The sequence below is a fragment of the Vombatus ursinus genome, unplaced genomic scaffold (genome assembly GCF_900497805.2).
Source record: "Vombatus ursinus unplaced genomic scaffold, bare-nosed wombat genome assembly UNPS02014807.1, whole genome shotgun sequence".
NCBI lineage: Eukaryota > Metazoa > Chordata > Mammalia > Diprotodontia > Vombatidae > Vombatus > Vombatus ursinus.
The window spans coordinates 18,096,795-18,103,433 of record NW_020954585.1 but is presented as its reverse complement, the minus strand read 5'-3'; the positions used below and the strand labels follow the sequence as shown (position 1 = coordinate 18,103,433).

At 38.6% G+C, this 6,639-nt stretch overlaps 1 pseudogene; it reads left to right on the top strand.

Moving 5' to 3' along the window:
• The first annotated feature begins 3,849 nt into the window (after positions 1–3,849).
• On the top strand, positions 3,850–4,102 carry LOC114052022 (annotated as a pseudogene).
• Positions 4,103–6,639: the final 2,537 nt, after the last annotated feature.

The window sequence follows — 6,639 nt, the reverse complement described above, 5'->3', positions numbered from 1 at the left end:
TGTGGTCTTGGCAGACCTTGACGGGCTATCAGAGATTGGCATGTTTTGGGGCTTCCTAAGGGGTCTCAAGGCTCAGGGTGACTGGGTGCTCCATCTCTATCTCCTTTATCTCTTGATATAGCCAAAGAATATTGGAGTTTGCATTGATTTCAGGTCTTCTGGTGGGCCCCTGTTCAGATTGCTTGCATATCTCTTCTCCATCTCTTTTTCCTCAGGCAGTTTGTCTGCTGCATGGATCTAACAGGATATTAGAGATTCAATTGCTTCAGTTCCCTGAAGTGCCCTGGGCAATACTCACTGTCCCGGCTCCTCTGTCACATCTCTGTCTCTTTGCACAAGGACCTACCAGGAGTTGGCTTTGTTCCCTCCCTGTTGCAGTTCCAATAGGCTGGGGCTGAAATCCCTGTAGCTTCAGGCTCCATTTACTGGAGATCATTCTGGCTTCAGTTCCCCTCACTCCTCATCCTCCCTACTGGAGTGTTTGCAGGCTTTGTCTTCTTGTGTAGTCCTGGACTGGATGGAGCAGCTTCCTGGTGTTGTCCTTTAATTTTATTGATTACTGCTTCATCTGGCACCTTTATGTTTGCTGGAGAGTTTCTTAGGGGGCCTGGGCTGGCTATAAACTTTCACAGTGCTATCTTTGCCATCAATAGTGGCACTTTCAGTGTCCTAATAATTATCATATAGTTTCTCCAATAAGCTTAAAATAGCGACTGTAGAAGTAATTTCCTTGGTATCCATTTAAGATTATCTTAGCAACACTCAGTGAATGAATGGATTGGTGCTTCTCCTTACTGTAGTTTATATGCTTATTTTTTCTTTTTAGGAGGGAATGAGTGTGTGTGTGCATGTGTGTGCGTGTTTCATGATTATAATAGAAAGGAATGCGGGTATTATAAAAGAACCCTATTTGTTTAAATGATAATTGCTAGAATATTGTGGTGTTACCCATATTTGTTCATCTTTGTGTCTTATTAAAGGCTGTGGAATGGAACCAAAATGTGATTTAAGCAGACTGGTGACCTGTCCATTTCAGAGAGTGCTCTAAGTGGATTTTGCTGTCATTTGGGTTGTAATTTTCAATAACTGCTTAGATTTCTCTGGCCATTGAACATTTCAAAACTCACTTTTACAATATCTAAAAGCTGAATGTCATACATTACAGTTGCTCTGGGTTACTACGTACAGTCTGTGTATGTGCGTATGCCCGCATGTGTACAGATAACATAATAAGCTTATAAACATGGGTAATTTGTTGACTCAATAATCATACATGATTATACTGGGTGCCATTTCAGATGTTATAAAGCCATGCCTGGCTAGCTCCTGCAGACGTCCCTGCAGTAATTTCCTCAGGAAGTGAGCTCACTCTCCCCTCATGGAAAGCCTTTTATAAAAATGCTAGTTTTTCCTTTAGTGCCAACTACAGAGTGCTAGGATAAAATTCAGTTCTTTGGTTACTGCTTTTAACCACCAAAGAGATTCCACAAAGTTATCCTCTTGGGGTTCCCTGTATTTTTTCTTCCCTCTATGCCACATTATAATACTGTTTATGAGTTTTCCAATTAATGCATACAGTTAGAAGGAAAGGGTATGAAGAAAAAGTGGCAACCTACAGGGAAATGGACTTGCACATGTTCTATCTGGCTTAAATGAAGGGTCAGTGCTGTTACTAAAGGAATTCACTCAAGTAGATGAAAGCATTTGTGTGGTTTTTGGGATATTGAGCTGTTCATTTCACACCTTCTTCTGCCCTCTCAGAAAGTCTTCTGTTTTTCACCAGGTTGGATTCTTACTTGTTTTCCACAGAACACATCTGTAAGTTGTATTTGGAATCACTCATGTTTGAGGGACCTACTTTTTACAGACCCATCTGTGATAGGTCACTGGTTTAAAAACTCACAAGCTAATTTCATCTTTTATTTAAAAAAATTCTGAACTTAACAAACAGCAGATACACTAAGCATCTCTCTCTCTCTCTCTCTCTCTGTCTGTCTGTCTGTCTGTCTGTCTCTCTCTCTATATATATATACCTCCCACACAAATACATACACATATACATATATATATATATACATATATTTATTAGGACAAAAAAGGTTTGTATGTGAAACTGTCATTTTATTTCCTTTATAGAAAGGCAGTTGGGTCAGGAAAGCCTGTGTTCAAATTCCAATTGTAAGCTGCTTTGCCTTGGGAAAAGGACATAACTTATATGGGATTTAGGCAGGGAATTTCCACACCAATTCAATTTAATAAATATTTTTTACCTACATTGGCAGAGGCAGGTTGCCATCTGCATCAGTAGAGACATCAGGAATTAGTTTCCCCCCCCCCCCCAATATGCTGAGCACTTAGTACAGTGCCTGGCACACATAATAAGCACTTAATAAATGTTTATTGACTGACTGATTGGTGGAAGGAGTTACATGTGTATCCAATTAAATAAGCATTTATTAGCCATTTATTATATGCAAGGCACTGTGTTGGAAGTTTCAAAGACTAAACACTGAAACAGTGCCTGTCCTTGAAGAGCTTCCATTTCAGTGGGGTAAATTTTCCTTATGCTAATGCTCTTTTTTGATATTTCTTTTTACAACACATAGACATGTTAATACTATCTCCATTCTCATATATCATTTAGACTTACTCTTTTTAATTATTTAATTATCATTTCTATGCCATTGACTCACAGATCTATATACTGTTGTTCAGTTTTTTTCATTTGTGTTAGACTCTTCATGACACCATTTGGGGTTTTCTTGGCAGATACTAGAGTGGTTTGCCATTTCCTTCTCCTGCTCATTTTATAGATGAGGAAACTAAGGCAAATGGGCTTAAGTTATTTGCCCAGGGTCACACAGCTAGTGTCTGAGGCTAGATTTGAACTCATGAAGATGAGTCTTCTTGACCCCAGGCCCAGTTTGCTATCCACTGTGCTATCTAGTTACCCCCACAGATCTATATATTAGATCCCATTCTCTTCCCTGAACTTCAGTTTCACTTCATAAATTGCCTCTTGGATATTTCCTACTAGTTATTGTGGAACCATCTCCAACTCCATGTATTCAAAGCAGAACTCATTATCTTTCCCCTGAAACCTACCCCTCTTCCAAACTTCTCTACTTTTATTGAAGGCACTGCCATTCTTTCAGTCCCCCAGGTTCACAACCTCCGCATTATTCTCAAGTTCTTTCTGTCTCATCCCACCTAACCAATCAGTTACCGTATTTTGCTCTTTCTTCCTCCCCAACACTTCTTGCATCTGACAGCTTCTCTCTACTGACAAAGATATGACCTTAGTTCAGGCCTTCATTCATTACCTCTAGCCTGGGTTATGATGAAGGCTACCTAATTGGTTTCACTGTTTTATGTATCTTCCCACTCTGGTTAATACCCCATACTGGGGTCAAAATGATTTTCCTTCAGCAAAGATCTGACCATGTCAGTGCCTTACTCCAGTAACTCACTTGGTTCCCTTTTTCTTCTGGGATGAAATATAAACTTCTGTGTTTAATTTTTAAAACCCTTCACTACCTGGTCTCAATCTATCTTTTCATTACTTGCCCTCAGCCCTCCCCTCTCCTCCCCTGCAATCCAGCCAAACTAATTTACTTTCCGTTCCTTGCTAGGGCACTTAATCCAATCTCTGTGTTTTTGTACTTGTCACTCCTCATGCCTAGAATGCTCTGCTTTCTCACTTCTGCCCAAGAGAATCTATCTCTCCTTCTAAGATACAGTTTAAGCACCACCTTCTACCTGAAGCCTTTCTTGATCTACTCAGTTGTTAGTATCCTACCTCTTAAACTACCTTGCAGTTAACTACTTTATAATTATTGCTTGTAGAAAATGCTGTATAGCTCTCGTCTCTCCCATCTTCTTTTGCCGCCGCCATCATGGACGCCCCACCGCGTGCAGCTCATCAAGCTGGCTCGGGTCACCAAGGTGCTGGGCAGGACCGGTTCTCAGGGCCAGTGCACCTAGGTGCGCGTTCATGGACGACACGAGCCGCTCCATCATCCGCAACGTGAAAGGCCCCGTGCGGGAGGGGGACGTGCTCACCCCGCTGGAGTCGGAGTGTGAGACGCGGAGGCTGCGGTGAGACCCACCGGTGGAGGTCCCTAGGCTGCTGGTCGTGGAAGGACCGCTAAGGGATGTGTAAAATAAAGAGTTTTGTCTTAAAAAAAAGAAAGAAAGAAAGAAAGAAAGAAAGAAAGAAAGAAAGAAAGAAAGAAAGAAAGAAAGAAAATGCTGTATATATTTATCTAGGCACCTATTGTCTCCAAAATTAGGATCCAAGATACTTAGAAGTTGTTTCATTCATTGCATTTGCATCCTAAGGACTTGGTCCAGTGCCTGGTGTACAGCAGATATTTAAGAAATGCTTTTTGAAACTTGTGGAAATAATGAACAACTTTAGCAACATTGCAGGATACAAAATAAACCCACATAAATCATCAGAATTTCTATATACAGTTATCTTTTCCAAATCATGGCTTTTCCCAACATGGTTTTGATATATTGCAGGTCAGAGTAAGAAATTAAATGGGAATTTTTTGGGAGTTTTGTGGAAGCTGCAGATGACATGCAAAGGCCAGCAGATGACACAGAAAAAGTTTAGAAACTCTGAAATGTATAAAATATATGTATAGTATTATAATATACTTCATATTGTAATTATAATATATTTATCTTTTAATACCTTAATAATTCAGACTTCTCTGCTACGAAGGGAGGGCCAAAAAATTTTATGCAGATTTCCTAGTTCATGGGGGTACCATGCTGCTAACTCTCATGATATGGAAGAGTTTACTGTATTACCAGCAAAATCCAGCAGCAAGAAATAAAAAAAAGAAATTCCATTTAAAATAATTGTAGACAATATAAAATACTTGGAAGCCTACCTAACAAGACAAGCCCAGGAACTATACGAACATAATTACAAAATACTTTTGACACAAATAAAGTCAGATCTAAGCAACTGGAAAAATATTAATTTCTCATTGGTAGGCTCAGTTAATATAATAAAAATGACAATTCTACCTAAATTAACTTACATTCACTGCTGGACCAATCAAACCACTCAAAAACTTTTATACAGCTAGAAAAAATAATAACAAAATTCATCTGGAAGAACAAAAGGTCAAGGATATCAACAGAATCAGTGAAAAAAATGTGAAGGAAGGTGGTCTAGCTGTACCAGATCTCAAACTGTATTATAAAGTAGTAGTAATCAAAACAATATGGTACTGGCTAAGAAATAGAGTGGTGGATCAACAGAACAGATTAAATATACTAGACACAGTAGTAAATGGTCATAGCAATCTAGTATATGATAAGCCCAAAGAGCCAAGCTTTTGTGACAAAAAACTCATTCTTTGACAAAAACTGCTGGGAAAACTGGAAAACAGTATTGCAGAAACTAGGTATAGACCAACATCTTACATGGTATACCAAAATTAAGTCAAAATGGGTACATGATTTACACATAAAGGGTGATAGCATAAGTAAATTAAGAGGGCATGTAATTGTTTATCTGTCAGACCTCTGGAGAAGGGAAGAACTTAGGACCAAATAAGATAAGAGCATTATGAAATATAAGATACATAATTTTGATATACAATTAAAAAAGTTTGTGCACAAACAAAACCAATGGAACCAAAATCAGAAGGAAAGCAGAAAAAATGGGAAGCAATTTTTGCACAAAATGTCTCTGAATAAAGGCCTCATTTCTCAAATATATAGATAACTCAGTCAAATTTATAAGAATACAAGTCATTCCCCAATTGATAAATAGTCAGATATGAACAGGCAGTTTTCAGACAAAGAAATCAAAACTATCCATAGTCATATGAAAAAATGTTCGAAATCACTATTGATTAGAGAGATATAAATTAAAGCAACTCTGAGGTAGCACCTCACACCCATCAGATTGACTAATATGACAGAAAAGGAAAATGATAAGTATTAGAGAGGATGTGGGAAAACTGGGACACTAATGCACTGATAGAAGAGTTGTGAACTGATCCAATCATTCTGGGGAACAATTTGGAACTGTGTCCAGTGGGCAACCAAACTGTGCATACCCTTTGATCTAGCAATACCACTGCTAGGTCTGTATCCCAAAGAGATTTAAAAAAGGGGGAAATGGACCTATTTGTACAAAAATATTTATAGCAGCTCTTTTTGTGGTGGCTGAGAACTGGAAATAGAGGAGATGTCTATAAATTTGGGAATGGTTGAACAAGCTGTGGTATATAATTATGATGAAATATTCTTATGCCATAAAAAATGACAAGCAGGATGATTTCAGAACACCCTGAAAAGACTTACATGAATTGTGGCAAAGTGAAGTGAGCAGAACCTTGAGAACATTGTACGGAGTACAATATTGTAATATTGCAATATTGTACAATGAAAAACTGTGAATGACTTAGCTATTGTCAGCAATACAATGATCCAAGACAATCCCAAAGAATTCATGATGAACATGCTATCGCCTCCAGAGAAAGAACTGATATTGTCCGAATGCAAAACAAAGCATACACTTTATTCCTTCCTTCCTTCTTTCCTTCCTTCCTTCCTTCCTTCCTTCCTTCCTTCCTTCCTTCCTTCCTTCCTTCCTTCCTTCCTTCCTTC